This window comes from Heptranchias perlo, unplaced genomic scaffold (genome assembly GCF_035084215.1).
Source record: "Heptranchias perlo isolate sHepPer1 unplaced genomic scaffold, sHepPer1.hap1 HAP1_SCAFFOLD_49, whole genome shotgun sequence".
In the NCBI taxonomy this organism is placed as follows: domain Eukaryota; kingdom Metazoa; phylum Chordata; class Chondrichthyes; order Hexanchiformes; family Hexanchidae; genus Heptranchias; species Heptranchias perlo.
Genome location: NW_027139505.1, coordinates 6,916,193 through 6,938,256, shown reverse-complemented (window position 1 = coordinate 6,938,256; position 22,064 = coordinate 6,916,193). Strand labels below are relative to the sequence as shown.

The 22,064-nt window shown below is 38.0% G+C and overlaps 1 long non-coding RNA gene across 2 annotated transcripts in view; it reads right to left on the bottom strand.

The window, feature by feature from the left end:
* Positions 1-350: 350 nt before the first annotated feature.
* Positions 351-22,064, bottom strand: part of LOC137313895 (uncharacterized) — a 67,028-nt gene continuing 45,314 nt past the window's right edge. For both annotated transcript variants that reach the window (XR_010961106.1, XR_010961107.1), the window contains one exon: positions 351-886. This is a non-coding gene — a long non-coding RNA (uncharacterized lncRNA). The remainder of the gene's footprint in view (positions 887-22,064) is intronic.

Genomic DNA, 22,064 nt, shown 5'->3' with positions numbered 1-22,064 from the left:
CATGTGAACTCTCCCTCCACAGCTTGTTTAAATCTATCGCTGATTGAAGCGGAGTTTTATTCATTCGAACCAAAAACTTCAGACGAATGATTCATATAATTAAATATACTGGTAATTGGACAATTTGGGTCAATGGTGGGTTGAAATATCATTAAATACACTGTTAAGTGGACAGTGTGGGTAAATGGTGGGTTTGTATATCATTAAATACACTGTTAAATAGACAGTGTGGGTAAATGGTGGTTTTATATATCATTAAATACACTGTTAAATGGATCGTGTGGGTCAATGGAGTGTTTATATGTAATTAATTACACTTTTAATTGGACAACGTGGGTAAATGGTAGGTTTATTTATCATTAAATACACAGTTAAATGGACAGTGTGGGTAAATGGTGGGTTTATATATCATTAAATACACTGTTAAATGGACAGTGTGGTTACCACCTTCGTCAGATGGCGGCAAGTAGCAAACAGAGTGTCCCCAGTGATCCCGCAGTGAACCCAGAATCATGTCAGGGTGCACCCAGTCAGCCCAGAGTGATGCCAGAGTGGTGGTCTTGATGTTCAGACCACAAACACAACAACAAGAACTGGCACAACAATGTCCCAGTGACCACCCCCACGAGTGTCCGTTGAATGTCCCAGTGATCCCCCCAGTGTCCCCTGAATATCCCAGTGATCCCAGTGTGCACCCAGTGACCCCAGAGTAAGCCAGACATCACTCAAGTGCCCCCCATCGGGTCCAGGCTGCGGTGAAGGTCTCACTCAGACAGTCCGCAGCGGAGAGAACTATTCTTGGCCCAGGATTTTTCCCACTCCTACTCTTCCTCACAAAATGTCTCTTTCTGGATCATCTCCTTGCAGCATTTCATCAAAAAGATTCCTGAGGGGAGAGAGAGAGAGAGAGAATTGATTAAAATACAAATGTAAGGGATTAAAAAGGCACAGCAAGAGCCCAGAACTCCCTCCCTCACACTCCCTCTCTCACTCTCTCTTTTTACCTCCCTCCCTCTCCCCCCTCTCTCTCACCCCCCTCTCTCTCCCCCCACTCTCTCTCAACCCCCTCTCTCTCTCCCTCTCTCTCTCTCCCCCGCCCTCTCTCTCCCTATCTCCCCCGCCCTCTCTCTCCCTCTCTCCCCCTCTCTCCCCCCTCTCTCTCCCTCCCTCTCTCTCCCCCCTCTCTTTCCCTCCCTCTCTCTCCCTCCCTCTCTCTCCCTCCCTCTCTCTCCCCCTCTCTCACACTCCCCCAGTTGCACAGAATCTCTCCCTAATCCAAGTCTGCAGCTTGTTTCACCCCTGCCTTTCCTCTGAATGCCTCGAACCGGTGACGCACTATCTGTCTGCACTGCTCGGTGTTTGTTGCAGGCTCCAAACCTCCCCTGGGTTTGTTTTCTCTCCTGTCCCTGGGCCCGCACACACCTGCTCTGGACATTTTGCAACTTATGTTCTGTCAGTTGCTGTGAGCGAAATGTCAACAGCTTATCCCTTAACTGTTTTCTCTTGATTGAATTAGCAGCTCGCCCCGCCCTGTTCAATCTCTCCCCCTCCCTGTACAATCTCTCCCCCTCCCTGTTCAATTTATCCCACACTCTGTGTAATATTCCCCTCTGTGTAATATTCCCCCCCCGCTGTGTAATGTTACCATCTGTGAAATATTACCCCTCTCTGCAATATTCCACACTCTGTAATATTGCCCTCTGTGTAATATTCCCTCTCCGTGTAATAGTCGCCCATTCTGAGTTCACCCCACCTTGTATTGTACAGAATGTAATATAAGATATGTACTGATTCCAATCCTTCTTGTAATGTACAGAATGTAATATAAGATATGTACTGAGTACACACCACCTTGTAATGTAAAGAATGTAATATAAGATATGTACGGAGTCCAACCCACCTTGTAATGTTCACAATGTAATATAAGATATGTACTGAGTCCACCACAGCTTGTATTGTACAGAATGTAATATAAGATGTGCAATGTGTCCACCCCACCTTGTATTGTACAGAATATAAAATGAGAAATGTAAGCAGTCCAACCCAGCTTGTATTGTACAGAACGTAACATAAGATATTTGATGAGGACACCCCACCATGTTTTATACAGAATGTAATATGAGATATGCACTGAGTCTATCCCACCTTGTATTGTACAGAAAGTAATTTTAGATAAGTACTGAGTCCACCCCACCTTGTATAGTACAGAATGTAATATAAGATATGTATTGAGTCCACTCAACCTTGTAATGTACAGAATGTAATATAAGATATGTCCTGAGACAACCACACCTTGTAATGCAAGGAATGTAATATAAAATATGTACTGAGTCCATTCCACCTTGTATCGTACAGAATATGATATAAGATATGTACTGAGAACAAATCACCTTTCAATGTACAGAATGTAATATAAGATATCCACGGAGTCCAACCCACCTTGTATTGTGCACAATATAATACAAGACATGCACTGAGTCCACCCACCTTGTATTGTACAGAATGTAATGTCAGATTTATACTGAGTCCACCCCACCTTGTATTGTACAGAATGTAATAAAATATATGTACTGAGTCCACCCCACCTTGTATTGTACAGAATGAAATATGAGATATGTAAGCAGTCCAACCCAGCTTGTATTTTACAGAATGTAATATAAGATATGTAATGAGTACATCCCACCTTCTATTGTAAGAATGTAATATTAGATAGGTACTGAGTCAATCCCACCTTGTATTGTACAGAATGTAACTTAAGATATGTACCGAGTCCAACCCACCTTGTATTGTGCAAAATGTAATATAAGACAAGTACTGAATCCAAGCCACCTTGTATTGTACAGAATGTAATATCAGATGTATACTGAGTCCACCCCACCTTGTATTGTACAGAATGTAATAGAAGATATGTAGTGAGTCCACACCTCCTTGTAAAGTACAGAATGTAATTTAAGATATGTACTGAGTCCATCCCTCCATTTTATGTACAGAATGTAATATAAGATATGTACAGTGTCCACCTCACCTTGTACTATTACGAATGAAATGTAAGATATGTACTGAGTACACACCACCTTGTAATGTACAGAATGTAATATAAGATATGTCCTGATTCCACCCCAAATTGTATTGTACAGAATGAAATATAAGATATGTAAGCAGTCAACCCCAGCTTGTACTGTACAGAATGTAAGAAAAGTTGTGTACTGAGTCCAACTCAACTTGTAATGTACAGAATGTAACATAAGATATGTACTGAGTCCACCCCACCTTGTATTATACAGAATGTAATAGAAGATATGTACTGAGTCCACCCCACCTTGTATTGTACAGAATTTAATATAAGATATGTACTGAGTCCAAACCACCATGTATTGTGCACAATGTAATATAAGACAAGTACTGAGTCCACCCCACCTTGTATTGTGCAGAATGTAATATAAGATATGTACTGAGTCCACACCTCCTTGTAATGTACAGAATGTAATATAAGATATGTAATGAGTCCACCCCTCCATGTAATGTACAGAAAGTAATATAAGATATGTACAGTGTCCACCCCACCTTGTACTATAAAGAATGAAATGTAAGATATGTACGGAGTCCACCCCACCTTGTATTGTACAGAATGTAATATCAGATGTATACTGAGTCCACCCCACCTTGTATTGTACAGAATGTAATTTTAGTTATGTACTGAGTACACCCCACCTTGTATTGTACAGAATGTAACATTAGCTATGCAATGAGTACACCCCACTTTGTATTGTACAGAATGCAATATGAGATATGTACTGAGTCCACCTCACCTTGTATTGTACAGTATGTAATATAAGAAATGTACTGAGTCCACCTCACCTTGTATTGGAGAGAATGTAATCTAATATATGTACTGAGTCCACCCCACCTCGCATTGGGAGAATGCAATACAAGATATGTGCACAATGTACTGAGTAAACCCCAACTTGTATTGTACAGAATGTAATATACGATATGTGAGCAGTCCACCACAGTTGTATTGTACAGAATGTAATTGAAGATGTGTACTGAATTCACCCCACCTTGCATTGTACAGAATGTAAGATGAGACATGTAATCAGTCCAACCCAGCTTGCATTGTACAGAATGTAATGTTAGATATGTACTGAGTCCACCCCCCTTGTATTATACACAATGTAATATAAGATATGTCCTGAGTCCATTCCACCTTGTATTGTGCAGAATATCATAAAAGATATGTGCTGAGAACACACCACCTTGCAAAGTACAGAATGTAAAATAAGATATGCACGGAGTCCAACCCACCTTGTATTGTGCACAATGTAATATAAGACATTTACTGAGTCCACCCCATCTTGTACAGTACAGAATGTAACATAAGATATGTAAGCAGTCCTCCCCAACTTGTAATGTACAGAATGTAATATAAGATATGGACAGTGTCTACCTCACCATGTACTATGCAGAATGTAATGTAAGATATGTACTGAGCATACAGCACCTTGTACTGCACAGAATGAAATATAAGATATGTACTGACTCCACCCCAACTTGTATTGTGCAGATTGTAACATAAGATATGTAAGCAGTCAACCCCAGCTTGTACTGTACAGAATGTAATATAAGATGTGTACTGAGTCCACCCCACCTTGTAATGTACAGAATGTAATAAAAGATATGTACTGAATCCACACCACCTTGTATTGTAAGAATGTAATTTTAGATAGGTACTGAGTCCATCCCACCTTGTATTGTACAGAATGTAACTTAAGATATGTACCGAGTCCACCCCATCTTATACAGAACAGAATGTAATATAAGATATGTAAGCAGCCCATCCAACCTTGTGTTGCACAGAATGTAATTTTAGATATGTACTGAGTCCACCCCACGTTGTATTATACAGAATGTAATATAAGATATGTACTGAGTCCACACCTCCTTGTAATGTACAGAATGTAATTTAAGATATGTACTGAGTCCATCCCTCCATGTTATGTACAGAATGTAATATAAGATATGGACAGTGTCCACCTCACCTTGTACTATAAAGAATGAAATGTAAGTTGTGTACTGAGTACACACCACCTTGTAATGTACAGAATGTAATATAAGATATGTCCTGATTCCACCCCAACTTGTATTGTACAGAATGAAATATAAGGTATGTAAGCAGTCAACCCCAGCTTGTACTGTACAGAATGTAAGAAAAGATGTGTACTGAGTCCCAATCGACTTGTAATGTACAGAATGTAACATAAGATATGTACTGAGTCCACCCCACCTTGTAATGTACAAAATGTAATATAAGATATGTACTGAGTCCACCCCAACTTGTATTGTACAGAATGATATATAAGATATGTAAGCAGTCAACCCCAGCTTGTACTGTACAGAATGTAATATAAGATGTGTATTGAGTCCAACCCAACTTGTAATGTGCAGAATGTAACATAAGATATGTACTGAGTCCACCCCACCTTGTATTGTGCAGAATGCAGTATAAGATATGTACTGATTCCACTCCTCCTTGTAATGTACAGAATGTAATATAAGATATGTACAGTGTCCTCCTCACCTTGTACGATACTGAATGTAATATAAGATATGTATTGACAACACACATCCTTGTAATGTGCAGAATATAACATAAGATATGTGATGAGTACACCCCACCTTGTTTAATACAGAATGTAATATGAGATATGTACTGAGTTCACCCCACCTTGTATTGTGCAGAATGTAATATAAGATATGTTCTGAGTCCACCAAACCTATTAATGTACAGAATGTAATATAAGGTATGTCCTGAGTCCACCGCACCTTGTAATGCACAGAATGTAATATAAGATATGTTCTGAGTCCACCAAACCTATTAATGTACAGAATATAATATAAGATATGTCCTGAGTCCACCGCACCTTGTAATGCACAGAATGTAATCTAAGATATGCACGGAGTCCAACTCACCTTGTATTGTGCACAATGTAATATAAGACATGTTCTGAGTCCACCCGATCTTGTATTGTACAGAATGTAAAATAAGATATGCAAGCAGCCCACCCCACCTTGTATTGTACAGGATGTCATCCAAGGTATGTACTGAGTCCACCCGACCTTGTAATGTACAGAATGTAATATAAGATGTGTACTGAGTCCACCTCGCCTTGCATTGTACAGAATGGAACATTAGATATTTAGTGAGTCCACCCCACCGAGTATTGGCAGAATGTAATATCAGATATGTACTGAGAACACATCGCCTTGTATTGTACAGAATGTAAAATGAGGACTGTCAGGAGTCCACCCCAGCTTGCATTGGACAGAATGTAATAGCAGATGTATACTGACTCCACACCACGTTGTATTGTACAGAATGTAAAATAAGATTAGGGCTGAGTCCACACCTGTATGCAATGTACAGAATGTAATATAAGATATGTACTGAGTCCAGCCCTCCTTGTAATGTACAGAATGGAATATAAGATATCTACAGTGTCCACCTTACCTTGTACTATGCAGAATGTAATGTAAGATATGTACTGAGCACATACCACCTTGGGAAGTACCGAATGTAACATAAGATATGCACTGAGTCCACCCCAAATTGTATTGTACAGACTGTAACATAAGATATGTAAGCAGTCCACCCCACCTTGTATAGCACAGAATGTAATATAAGATATGGACTCAGTCCACCCCACCTTATAATGTGCAGAATATAACATAAGATATGCACTGAGTCCACCCCACCTTGTATGAAACAGAACGTAACATAAGATATGTGCTGAGTCCACCCCAAATTATAATGTACAGAATGTAATATACGATCTGTACTGAGTCCACCCCACCTTGTATTGTACAGAATGTAATATAAGATATGTACTGAGTCCACCCCACCTTGTATTGTACAGAATGTAATCTAAGATATGTACTGAGTCCACCCCACCTTGTAATGTACAGAATGTAATATAAGATATGTACTGAGTCCACCCCAACTTGTAATGTACAGAATGTAATATAAGATATGTACTGAGTCCACCCCACCTTGTAATGTACAGAATGTAATATAAGATATGAATTGAGTCCACCTCGCCTAGTATTATACAGAATGGAACATAAGATATTGACTGAGTCCACCCACCTTGTATTGTACAGAATGTAAAATAAGATATGTCAGGAGTCCACCCCACCTTGTATTGTACAGAATGTAATGTAAAATATGTACTCAGTCCACCCAACCTTGTATTGTACAGAATGTAAAATAAGATATGTCAGGAGTCCACCCCAGCTTGTATTGTTCAGAATGTAACATAAGATATGTTCTGAGTCCACCCCACCTCGTATTGGCAGAATGTATTTTAAGATATGTACTGAAAACACCCCGCCTTGTGTTGTACAGAATGTAAAATAAGATATGTCAGGAGTCCACCCCAGCTTGTATTGTACAGAATGTAACATTAGCTATGCAATGAGTGCACCCCACCTTGTATTGTGCTGAGTCCACCCCAAATTATAATGTACAGAATGTAATATAAGATCTGTACTGAGTCCACCTCACCTTGTATTGGAGAGAATGTAATCTAAGTTATGTACTGAGTCCACCCCACCTCGTATTGGTAGAATGTAATACAAGATATGTACGGAGTCCAACCCACATTGCAATGTGCACAATGTAATATAAGATATGCACTGAGTAAACCCCAACTTGGATTGTACAGAATGTAATGTACGATATGTGAGCAGTCCACCACAGTTGTATTGTACAGAATGTAATTGAAGATGTGTACTGAGGCCACCCCACCTTGCATTGTACAGAATGTAATATAAGATATGTCCTGAGTCCATTCCACCTTGTATTGTGCAGAATATCATAAAAGATATGTGCTGAGAACACACCACCTTGCAATGTACAGAATGTAAAATAAGATATGCACGTCGTCCAACCCACCTTGTATTGTGCACAATGTGATATAAGACATTTATTGAGTCCACCCCATCTTGTACAGTACAGAATGTAACATAAGATATGTAAGCAGTCCTCCCCACCTTGTAATGTACAGAATGTAATATAAGATATGGACAGTGTCCACCTCACCATGTACTATGCAGAATGTAATGTAAGATATGTACTGAGCATACAGCACCTTGTAATGCACAGAATGTAATATAAGATATGTACTGACTCCACCCCAACTTGTATTGTACAGAATCTAATATAAGATGTGCACTGAGTCCACCCCACCTTGTATTGTACAGAATGAAATATGAGATATGTAAGCAGTCGAACCCAGCTTGTATTGTACAGAATATAATGTCAGATATGTAATGAGTACAACCCACCTTGTATTGAGCAGAATGTAATTTTAGATATGTACTGAGTCCACCCCACCTTGTATTGCACAGAATGTAATTCAAGATATTTAAGCAGTCCACCCCACCTTGTATTTTACAGAATGTAATATAAGATATGGACTGAGTCCACCCCACCTTGGAATGTATAGAATATAACATAAGATATGTACTGAGTCCACCTCACCTTGAATTATACAGAATGTAATAAATGGTATGTACTGAGTCCACCCCACCTTGAATTATACAGAATGTAATATAAGATATGTGCTGAGTCCACCCGACCTGGTACTGTACAGAATGTAATGTAAGATATGTACTGAGTCCACCCCACCATGTAATGTACAGAATGTAATATAAGATATGTACTGAGTGCACCCCGCCTTGTATTTTACTGAATGTAAAATAAGATATGTCAGGAGTCCACCCCAGCTTGTATTGTTCATAATGTAATACAAGATGTGTACTGAGTCCATCCCACCTTTTCTGTACAGAACGACAAAGAAGATATGTCCTGAGTCCACCCCTCATTTTAATGTACAGAATGTAATGTAAGATATGAACTGAGTCAACCCCTCTTTGCAATGTGCAGAATGTAACATATGATGTGTACAGTGTCCTCCACACCTTGTACTATACAGAATGTAACATAAGCGATGGACTGTGTTCAACTCACCTTGTATTATACAGAATGTAATATAAGATATTTCCTGATTCCACCCCACCTTGTAATGTACAGAATGTAATATTAGATATGTAATGAGTCCATCCCACCTTGTACTGTCCAGAATGTAATATAAGATATGTGTCCAACTCACCTTGTACTATACAGAATGTAAATTAAGATTTGTAATGAGTACAAACCACCTTGAAATGTACAGAATGTAATATAAGATAAGTACGGAGTCCAACACACCTTGTATTGTACAGAATGTAAAATATGATATGTAATGAGTACACCTCACCTTGTATTGTTCAGAATGTAATATAATATATGTACTGAGTCCACCCCACCTTGTAATGTACAGAATGTAATATAAGATTTGTACAGAGTCCACTCACCTTGTATTATACAGAACGTAACATAAGATATGTACTGAGCACAGCCCACCTTGTATCGTACAGAATGTAATATAACATGTGTAATGATTCCAACCCTCCTTGTAATATACGGAATGTAATACAAGATATGGACTGAGTCCATCTCAACTTGTATTACAGAGAATGTAATATAAGATATGTCCCGAGACCACCCCACCTCATAATTTACAGAACGTAACATAAGAAGTGTACTGAGTCCACCTCACCTTGTAATGTTCATAATGTAATATATAACATGTACTGAGTCCACCCCACCTTGTAATGTACAGAATGTAATTTAAGATATGTGTCCACCTCACCTTGTGCGATACAGAATGTAAAATAAGATTAGTACTGAGTACAAACCACCTTGAAATGTACAGAATGCAATAAAAGTTTGTACGGAGTCCAACCCACCTTGTATTGCGCACAATGTAACATAAAATATGTACTGAGTCCACCCCAACTTGTATTGTACAGAATGTAATATGAGATATGTAAGCAGTCCACCCCAGTTTGTATTGTACAGAATGTAAAATATGATATGTAATGAGTACACCTCACCTTGTATTGTTCAGAATGTAATATAAGATATGTACTGAGTCCACCCCACCTTATAATTTACGGAACGTAACATATGATATGTACTGTGTCCACCCCACCTTTTAATGTACATTATGTAATATAAGATGTGTAATGAGTCCACCCCACCTTGTATTGTACATAATGTAATATAAGATATGGACTGAGTCCACCCCAACTTGTAATGCATAGAATGCAACATAAGATATGCACTGAGTCCACACCACCTTGTATTGTACAGAATATAATATAAGAGATGCACTGAGTCCACACCACCTTGTAATGTTCAGAATGTAATATGTCACATGTACTGAGTCCACCCCACCTTGTACAAAACAGAATGTAATATAAGAGATGGACTGAGTCCACGTCACCTTGTATTGTACAGAATGTAATGTAAGATATGAACTGAGTACACCCCTCCTTCTATTGTACAGGATGTAATATGTGATAGGTTCTAAGTCCACCCCACCTTGTATTGTATGGAATGTAATCAAATATATGTACTGAGTCCAACCCACCTTGTAATGTACAGAATGTAATATAAGATATGTGCTGAGTGCACCCCACCTTGTAATGCACAGAATTTAATATAGATATGGACTGAGTCCACCACTCCTTGTGACGGACAGAATGTAATGTAAGATATGTACTGAATCCACCCCACCTTGTATTGTACAGAATGTAATAAAAGTTATGTACTGAGTCCACCCCACCTGGTATTGTGCAAAATGTAACAGAAGATATGGACTGAGCCCACTCCAACTTGTAATGTACAGAATGTAATATAAGATATGGACTGAGTCCACGCCACCTTGCATTGGACAGAATATACTATAAGATATGTAATGAGTACACCCCTCCTTGAATTGTACAGGATGTAATATGAGATAGGTACTGAGTCCACCCCACATTGTATTGTACAGAATGTAATTTTAGATATGTACTAAGTCCAAACCACCTTGTATTATACAGAATGTATTAGAAGCTATGTACTGAATCCACCTCACGTTGTATTGTACAGCATTTTATATAATATATCTACTGAGTCCACCCCACCTTGTAATGTACAGAATGCAATATAAGGTATGTACTGAGTCCACCCCACCTTGTATTATACAGAACGTAACATAAGATATGTACTGAGTAAAGCCCACCTCGTATTGTACAGAATGTAATTGAAGATACGGACTGAGTCCACCTCATCTTGTATTATACAGAATGTAATATAAGATATGTACTGAGTCCACCCCACCTTGTTATGTACAGAATGTAACTTAAGATATGCACTGAGTCGACCCCACCTTGTATTGTACAGGATGTAATATTAGATTTTTACTGAGTACACCCCACCTTGTATTGCACAGAATGTAATATAAGATAGGTGCTGAGTCCACCCCACCTTGTATTGTACAGAATCTAACCCAAGATATGTACTTTGTCCACCCCACCTGGTAATGTACAGAATGTAATGTAAGATATCTCCTGAGTCCAACCCACCTTGTAATGTACCGAATGTAATATAAGATATGTACTGAGTGCACCCTGCCTTGTATTGTACAGAATGTAAAATAAGATATGTCAGGAGTCCACCCCAGCTTGTATTGTACATAATGTAATATAAGATGTGCACTGAGTCCACCCCACCTTTTTTTGTACAGAACGAAATAGAAGATATGTGCTGAGTCCACCACTTCTTGTAATGTACAGAATTTAACGTAAGATATGTACATGTCCACCTCACCTTGTACTATGCAGAATGTAATATAAGAGATGGACTGTGTTCACTTCACCTTGTATGTTACAGAATGTAAGATAAGATATGTACTGATTCCACCTCACCTTGTACTGTACAGAATGTAATATAAGATATGTACTGAGTCCACCTCACCTTGTACTGTACAGAATGTAAAAAAAGATTTGTACTGGGTACAAACCACCTTGAAATGTACAGAATGAAATATAAGATATGTACGGAATCCAACCCACCTTGTATTGCGCACAATGTAAAAAGAGATAAGTAAGCAGTCCACCCCAGTTTGTATTGTACAGAATGTAGTATATTATATGTAAGCAGTCCACCCCAATTTATATTGTACAGAATGTAATATAAGAGATGTACTGAGTCCACCCCACCTTGTAATGCTCAGAATGTAATATATCACATGTACTGAGTCCACCCCACCTTGTACTATACAGAATGTAATATAAGAGATGGACTGAGTCCACGTCACTTTGTATGATACAGAATATAATATAAGATATGAACTGAGTACACCCCTCCTTCTATTGTCCAGGATGTAATATGAGATAGGTTCGAAGTCCACCCCACCTTGTATTGCATAGAATGTCATTTTAGATATTCACTGAGTCCAACCCACCGAGTATTGCACAGAATGTAATCAAAGATATGTACTGAGTCCAACCCACCTTGTAATGTACAGAATGTAATTTCAGATATGTGCTGAGTGCACCCCACCTTGAAATGCACAGAATGTAATACAAGATATTGATTGAGTCCACCCCTCCTTGCAACGTACAGAATGTAATATAAGATATGGACTGAGCCCACTCCAACTTGTAATGTACAGAATGTAGTATAAGATATGTAATGAGTACACCCCTCGTTGAATTGTACAGGATGTAATATGAGATAGGTACTGAGTCCACCCCACATTTTATTGTATGGAAAGTAATTTTAGATATGTACTGAGTCCAAACCACCTTGTATTGTAAAGAATGTCATAAAATATATCAACTGAGTCCACCCCACCTTGTAATGTACAGAATGCAATATAAGGTATGTACTGAGTCCACCCCACCTTGTATTATACAGAACGTAACATAAGATATGTACTGAGTGCAGCCCACCTCGTATCGTACAGAATTAAATTTATGATACGGACTGAGTCCACCTCATCTTCTATGATACAGAATGTAATATAAGATATGTGCTGAGTCCACCTCACCTTGTATTATACAAAATGTAATATATGATATGCACTGAGTCCACCTTACCTTCTAATGTACAGAATGTAATATAAGATATGTGCTGAGTCCACCCCACCTGGTAATGTACAGAATGTAACATAAGATATAAACTGAGTGCACCCCACCTTTTTTTGTACAGAACGAAATAGAAGATAGGTGCTGAGTCCACCACTTCTTGTAATGTACAGAATGTAACATAAGATATGTACATGTCCACCTCACCTTGTACTATGCAGAATGTAATATAAGAGATGGACTGTGTTCACTTCACCTTGTATTTTACAGAATGTAATATAAAATATGTACTGATTCCACCTCACCTTGTACTTTACAGAATGTAATATAAGATATGTACTGAGTCTACCTCACCTTGTACTGTACAGAATGTAAAATAAGATTTGTACTGGGTACAAACCACCTTGAAATGTACAGAATGTAATGTATGATATGTACAGAATCCAACCCACCTTGTATTGCGCACAATGTAATCTGAAATATGTAAGCACTCCACCCCAGTTTGTATTGTACAGAATGTCATATATGATATGTAAGCAGTCCACCCCAGTTTGTATTGTACAGAATGTAATATATGATATGTAATGAGTACACCTCACCTTGTATAGTTCAGAATGTAAAATAATATATGTACTGAGTCCACCCCACCTTGTAATGTACAGAATGTAATACAAGATGTGTGCAGAGTCCACTCACCTTGTGTTATACAGAACGTAACATAAGATATGTACTGAGTACACAAAACCTTGAAATGCACAGAATGTAACATAAGATATGTACGGAGACCAACCCACCTTGCATTGTGCACAATGTAATATAAGTTATGAACTGAGCCCAGCCAAAATTGTATTGTACGGAATATAAAATGAGATATGTGCTGAGTCCACCCCACCTTGTATTATACAGAATGTAATATAAAATATGTACGGAGTCCATCCCACCTTGTATTGTGCACAATGTAATATAAGATATGTACTGAGTCCACCCCAACTTGTATTGTACAGAATGTAATATGAGATATGTAAGCAGTCCACCCCAGCTTGTATTGTACAGAATGTTTTTTTTTATTCGTTCACGGGATGTGGGCGTCGCTGGCAAGGCCGGCATTTATTGCCCATCCCTAATTGCCCTTGAGAAGGTGGTGGTGAGCCGCCTTCTTGAACTGCTGCAGTCCGTGTGGTGAAGGTTCTCCCACAGTGCTGTTAGGAAGGGAGTTCCAGGATTTTGACCCAGCGACAATGAAGGAACGGCGATATATTTCCAAGTCGGGATGGTATGTGACTTGGAGGGGAACATGCAGGTGTTGTGTACTCATTGCATATAAGATATGCAATGAGTACACAACACCTTGTGTTGTGCAGAATTTAACATGAGATATGTACTGAGTTCACATCACCTTGGATTGGACAGAATGTAATTTTAGATTATACTGAGTGCACCACATCTTGTATTGTACAGAATGTGAAATAAGATATGTACTGCGTCCACCCCACCATGCATTATACAGAATGTAATATAAGATATGTTCTGAGTTCACCCCACCTTGAAATGAACAGAAAGTAATTTCAGATATGGACTGTGTCCATCTCACCTTATATTGCGCAGAATGCAATATAAGATATGTACTGAGTCCACCTCACCTTGTAATGTACAGAATTTAATCTAAGATATGCACTGAGTCCAGCACACCTTGTGATGTGCAGAATGTAATATAAGATATGGACTGAGAACATACCACCTTGAAATGTACAGAATGTAATATAAGATATGTACGGAATCCAACCCACCTTGTATTGAGCACAATGTAATATGAGATATGTAAGAAGTCCACCCCAGTTTGTATTGTGCAGAATGTAATATATGATATGTAAGCAGTCCACCCCAATTTGTATTGTGCAGAATGTAATATATGATATGTAATGAGTACACTTCACCTTGTATTGTTCAGAATGTAAAATAATATATGTACTGAGTCCACCCAACCTTGTAATGCACAGAATGTAATATATGAATTGTGCAGAGTCCACTCACCTTGTGTTGTACAGAACGTAACATAAGATATGTACTGAGTCCACCCAACCTTGTATTGTGCAGAATGTAACCCAAGATATGTACTGAGTCCACCCGACCTTGTAATGTACAGAATGTAATATAAGATATGTGCTGAGTCCACCCCACCTGGTAATGTACAGAATGTAATATAAGATGTGCACTGAGTCCACCCCACCTTTTTTTGTACAGAACGAAATAGAAGATAGGTGCTGAGTCCACCACTTCTTGTAATGTACAGAATGTAACATAAGATATGTACATGTCCACATCACCTTGTACTGTGCAGAATGTAATGTAAGAGATGGACTGTGTTCACTTCACCTTGTATGTTACAGAATGTAAGATAAGATATGTAGTGATTTCACCTCACCTTGTACTTTACAGAATGTAATATAAGATATGTACTGAGTCCACCTCACCTTGTACTGTACAGAATGTAAAATAAGATTTGTACTGGGTACAAACCACCTTGAAATGTACAGAATGTAATATAAGATATGTACGGAATCCAACCCACCTTGTATTGCGCACAATGTAATATGAGATATGTAAGCAGTCCACCCCAGTTTGTATTGTACAGAATGTAGTATATGATATGTAAGCAGTCCACCCCAGTTTGTATTGTACAGAATGTAATATATGATATGTAATGAGTACACATCACCTTGTATTGTTCAGAATGTAAAATAATATATGTACTGAGTCCACCGCACCTTGTAATGTACAGAATGTAACATAAGATTTGTGCAGAGTCCACTCAACTTGTGTTATACAGAACGTAACATTAGACATGTACTGAGTCCACCCAACCTTGTATTGTACAGAATGTAATCGAAGGTATGTACTGATTCCAACTCGCCTTGAATAATACAGAAGGTAAAATAGAATCTGTCAGGAGTCCACCCCAGCTTGCATTGCACATAATGGTGTGCACTGAGTCCATCCCACCTTTTACTGTACAGAATGAAAGATAAGTTATATCCGGTGTCCACCTCACCTTGTACGATACAGAATGTAATATAAGATATGTACTGAGTACACACCACCTTGAATTGTACAGAATGTAACATAAGTTATGTACGGAGACCAACCCACCTTGCATTGTGCACAATGTAATATAAGTTATGAACTGAGTCCAGCCCAACTTGTATTGCACAGAATATAAAATGAGACATGTGCTGAGTCCACCCCACCTTGTATGATACAGACTGTAATGTAAGATATGTACTGATTCCAACCCACCTTGTAATGTACAGAAAGTAAGATAAGATGTGCACTGAGTCCACTCCTCCTTGTAATGTACAGAATGTAATATAAGATATGTACAGCGCCCACCTCACCTTGTAATATACAGAATGTAATATAAGATATGTACTGAGTCCATCCCACCTTGTATTGTGCACAATGTAATATAAGAAAAGTTCTGAGTCCACACCAACTTGTATTGTACAGAATGTAAGATGAGATATGGAAGCAGTCCACCCCAGCTTGTATTGTACAGAATGTAATATAAGATATGCAATGAGTACACCCCACCTTGTATTGTGCATAATTTAACATGAGATATGTACTGAGTTCACACCACCTTGTAATGTACAGAAAGTGATTTCAGATATGGACTGTGTCCATCTCACCTTATATTGCGCAGAATGCAATGTAAGATATGTACTGAGTCCAACCCACCTTGTAATGCACACATTGTAATATAAGATATGTGCTGAGTCCACCTCACGTTGTAATGTACAGAATTTAATCTAAGATATGCACTGAGTCCAGCCCACCTTGTAATGTGCAGAATGTAATATAAGATATGGACTGAGAACACACCACCTTGCAATGTACAGAATGTAAAATAAGATAAGTCCGGAGTCCAACCCACCCTGTAATGTACAGAATGTAATATAAGATTTGTACAGAGTCCACCCCACCTTATAATTTACAGAACGTAGCATATGATATGAACGGAGTCCACCTCACCTTGTATTGTACAGAATGTAATATAAGATATGGACTGAGTCCACCACCTCTAGTAATGTTTCTAACGTAACAGCAGATATGCACCATGTCCACCTCACCTTGAAATATATAGAATGTAATACAAGAGATGGACTGAGTCCACCTCACCTTATATTATACAGAATGTAATATAAGATATGTACTGAGTCCACCCCACCTTGTAATGTGCAGAATGTAACATCAGATATGTAATGTGTCCACCCCACCTTGTACTGACCAGAATGTAATAAAAGATATGTACGGTGTCCACCTCACCTTGTACCATACAGAATGTAATATAAGATATGTACTAAGTACACATCAAATTGTAATGTACAGAATGTAATATAAGATATGTACTGAGTCCACTCCACCTTCTATTGTACAAAATGTAATATGAGATATGTACCGTGTCCAACTCACCTTGTACTTTACAGAATGTAATATAAGATATGGACTGAGTCTATCTCACCTTGTCTGAAACTGAATGTAATGTAAGATATGCACTGAGTCCACCTCACCTTGTATTGTACAGAATGTAATATAAGATATGGATTGAGTCCACCCCACCTTGTAATGTACAGAATGCAAGATAAGATATGTAATGTGTCCACCCAACCTTGTATTATACAGAACGCAACATAAGATATGTGCTGAGTCCAAACCAACTTGTATTTTGTATTGTACAGGACGTAATATAAGATATGTGCTGAGTCCACCTGACCTTATATTTTTCAGAATGCAACATAAGATATGTACTGAGTCCACCATAACTTGGAATGTACAGATTGCATTATATAATATGTACTGAGTCCAACTGGCCTTGTATTTTACAGAATGGTATATTATATGTGTACTGAGTCCGCCCCACCTTGCATTATACAGAATGTAATATAAGATATGAACTGGGTCCACCCCACCTTGTAATGTACAGAATGTAATATAATATATGTACAGTGTCCAGCTCACCATGTACAATACAGAATGTAATATAAGATATGTACGAGGTCCACCCCTCCTTGTATTGTGCACAATGTAATGTAAGATATGAACTGAGTCCACCCCTCCTTGTAATGTACAGAATGTAAAATAAGATATGTTGTGAGTCCACCCCACCTTGTAATGTACAGAATGTAATATAATATATGTACAGTGTCCAGCTCACCATGTACAATACAGAATGTAATATAAGATATGTACGAGGTCCACCCCTCCTTGTATTGTGCACAATGTAATGTAAGATATGTACTGAGTACACCCCACCTTGTATTATACAAAATGTGAAATAAGATATATACTGAGTCCACCCCAACTTATTCTGTACAGAATGTAATATAAGATATGTGCTGAGAACACACCTCCTTGCAATGTACATAATTTAATATAAGATATGTACGGAGTCTAAACGTCCTTGCATTGTACAGAATGTTATATGAGATATGTAAGCAGTCCACCCCAGCTTGTATTGTACAGAATTTAATATAAGATATGCAATGAGTACACACCACCTTGTAATGTACAGAATGCAATTTTACATAAATTCTGAGTCTACCCCAGCTTGTATTATACAGAATTTAATATAAGGTATCTATCGAATCTACCCCATTTTCTATTGTACAGAATGTAATATAAGATATGTACTGAGTGCACCACACCTTGTATTGTACAGAATGTGAAATAAGATATGTACTGAGTCCACCCCACCTTGCATTATACAGAATGTAATGTAAGATATGTACTGAGTTCACCACACCTTGTTTTGTACAGAATTTAATATAAGATATGTACTGAGTCCATCCCACCTTGTAATGTGCAGAATGTAATATAAGAAATGTTCTGAGTCCACCCCAACTTATATTGTACAGAATGTAAGATGAGATATGTAAGCAGTCCACCCCAGCTTGTATTGTACAGAATGTAATATAAGATATGCAATGAGTACAACCCACCTTGTATTGTGCAGAATTTAACATGAGATATGTACTGAGTTCACACCACCTTGGATTGTACAGAATGTAATTTTAGATTATACTGAGTGCATCACACCTTGTATTGTACAGAATGTGATATAAGATATGTACTGAGTCCACCCACCTGACATTATACAGAATGTAATATAAGATATGTTCTGAGTTCACCCCACCTTGTAATGTACAGAAAGTAATTTCAGATATGGACTGTTTCCATCTCACCTTATATTGCGCAGAATGCAATGTAAGATATGTACTGAGTCCAACCCACCCTGTAATGTACAGAATGTAATATAAGATTTGTACAGAGTCCACCCCACCTTATAATTTACAGAACGTAACATAAGATATGAACGGAGTACACCTCACCTTGTATTGTACAGAATGTAATATAAGATATGGACTGAGTCCACCACGTCTTGTAATGTTTCGAACGTAACAGCAGATATGCACCATGTCCACCTCACCTTGTATTATACAGTATGTAATGTAAGATATGTACTGATTCAACCTCACCTTATACGATATAGAATGTAATATGAGAGATGGACTGAGTCCACCTCAACTTGTATTATACAGAATGTAATATAAGATATGTACTGAGTCCACCTCACCTTGTATTGTACAGAATGTAAAATAGGAAATGTCAGGAGTCCACCCCAGCTTGTATTGTGCAGAATGAAATATGAGATATGTCCTGAGTCCAACCCTCCTAGTAATGCACATAATGTAACATAAGATATGTACTGAGTCCACCCCTCCTTGTAATTTACAGAATGTAACATAAGATATGTACAGTGTCCACCTCACCTTGTAATATATAGAATGTAATAGAAGAGATGGACTGAGTCCACCTCACCTTATATTGTACAGAATGTAATATAAGATATGTGCTGAGTCCACCCCTCCTTGTAATGTGCAGAATGTAACATCAGATATGTACTGAGTCCACCCCACCTTGTACTGACCAGAATGTAATAAAAGATATGTACGGTGTCCACCTCACCTTGTACTATACGGAATGTAATATACGATATGTACTAAGTACACATCAAATTGTAATGTACAGAATGTAATATAAGATATGTGCTGAGTCCAACCCACCTTGTATTGTGCACAATATAATATAAGGTATGAACTGAGTCCTCCCCAACTTATATTGTACAGAATGTAATATGAGATATGTAAGCAGTCCACCCCAGCTTGAATTGTACAGAATGTAATAAAATATATGCAATGAGTACACCCCACCTTGTATTGTACAGAATGCAATATAAGATATGTACTGAATCCACCCGACTTTGTATTGTACAGAATGTAATATAAGATATGCACTGAGTCCACCCCACCTCGTATTGTACAGAATGTAATGTTAGATATGTACAGTGCCCACCTCACCTTGTACTATACAGAATGAAATTCAACATTTGGACTTAGTCCACCTCACCTTGTATTGTACAGAATGTAATATATGATATGTACTGAGTCCACCCCAACTTTATTGTACAGAATGTAACAAGAGATATGTAAGCAGTCCACCCAGCTTGTATTGTACAGAATGTAATATGAGATATGCAATGAGTACACCCAACCTTGTATTGTACAGTATTTAATATGAGATATGTACTGAGTCCACACCACCTTGTATTGTACAGAATGTAATTTTACATACGTACTGAGTCCACCCCACCTTGTTTTGTACAGAATGTAATGTAAGATATGGACTGAGTCCACCCCAACTTGCAATGTACAGAATGCAACATAAGATATATACTGAGTGCACCCCACCTTGTATTGTACAGAATGGTACCTAAGATATATACTGAGCCCACCCCACATTCTATTATAGAGAACGTAATATAAGATATGCACTGAGTCCACCCCACCTTGTAATGTACAGAATGTAATATAAGATATGCACTGAGTCGAGCCCAACTTGTATTGTACAGAATGTAATATGAGATATGTAAGAAGTCCACCCCAGCTTGTATTGTACAGAATGTAATATTTGATATGCAATGAGTCCACCCCACCTTGTATTATACAGAACGTAATATAAGATATGTACTGAGTCCACCCCATCTTGTAATGTACAGAATGTAAAATAAGATGTGTACTGATTCCAACCCTCCTTGTAATATACAGAATGTAATATAAGATATGTACTGAGCCCACCTCACCTTGTATTGTACAGAATGAAATAAAAGTTATGCACTGAGTCCACCATAACTTGTAATGTACAGAATGTAATATTTGATATGCAATGAGTCCACCCCACCTTGTATTATACAGAACGTAATATAAGATATGTACTGAGTCCACCCCACCTTGTATTACACAGAATGTAATATAAGATATGTACTGAGTCCACCCCACCTTGTATTATACAGAATGTAATATAAGATATGAACTGAGTCCACCCCAACTTTATTGTACAGAATGTAACAAGAGATATGTAAGCAGTCCACCCCACCTTGTAATGTACAGAATGTAATGTTAGATATGTACAGTGCCCACATAACCTTGTACTATACAGAATGTAATATAACATATGGACTGAGTCCACCTCACCTTGTATTGTACAGAATGTAATATATGATATGAACTGAGTCCACCCCAACTTTATTGTACAGAATGTAACAAGAGATATGTAAGCAGTCCACACCAACTTGTATTGTACAGAATGTAATTTTACATATGCACTGAGTCCACCCCACCTTGTTTTGTACAGAATGTAATGTAAGATATGGACTGAGACCACCCCACCTTGCAATGTACAGAATGCAACATAAGATATATACTGAGTCCACCCCACCTTGTATTGTACAATATTTATTATAAGATATATACTAAGTCCACCGCACCTTGTAATGTTCTGAATGCAGCATAAGATATGTAATGAGTCCACCCAACCTTGTATTGTACAGAACGTAACATAAGATATGTGCTGAGTCCACACCAACTTGTATTTTGTATTGTACAGGACGGAATATAAGATATGTGCTGAGTCCTCCTGACCTTATATTT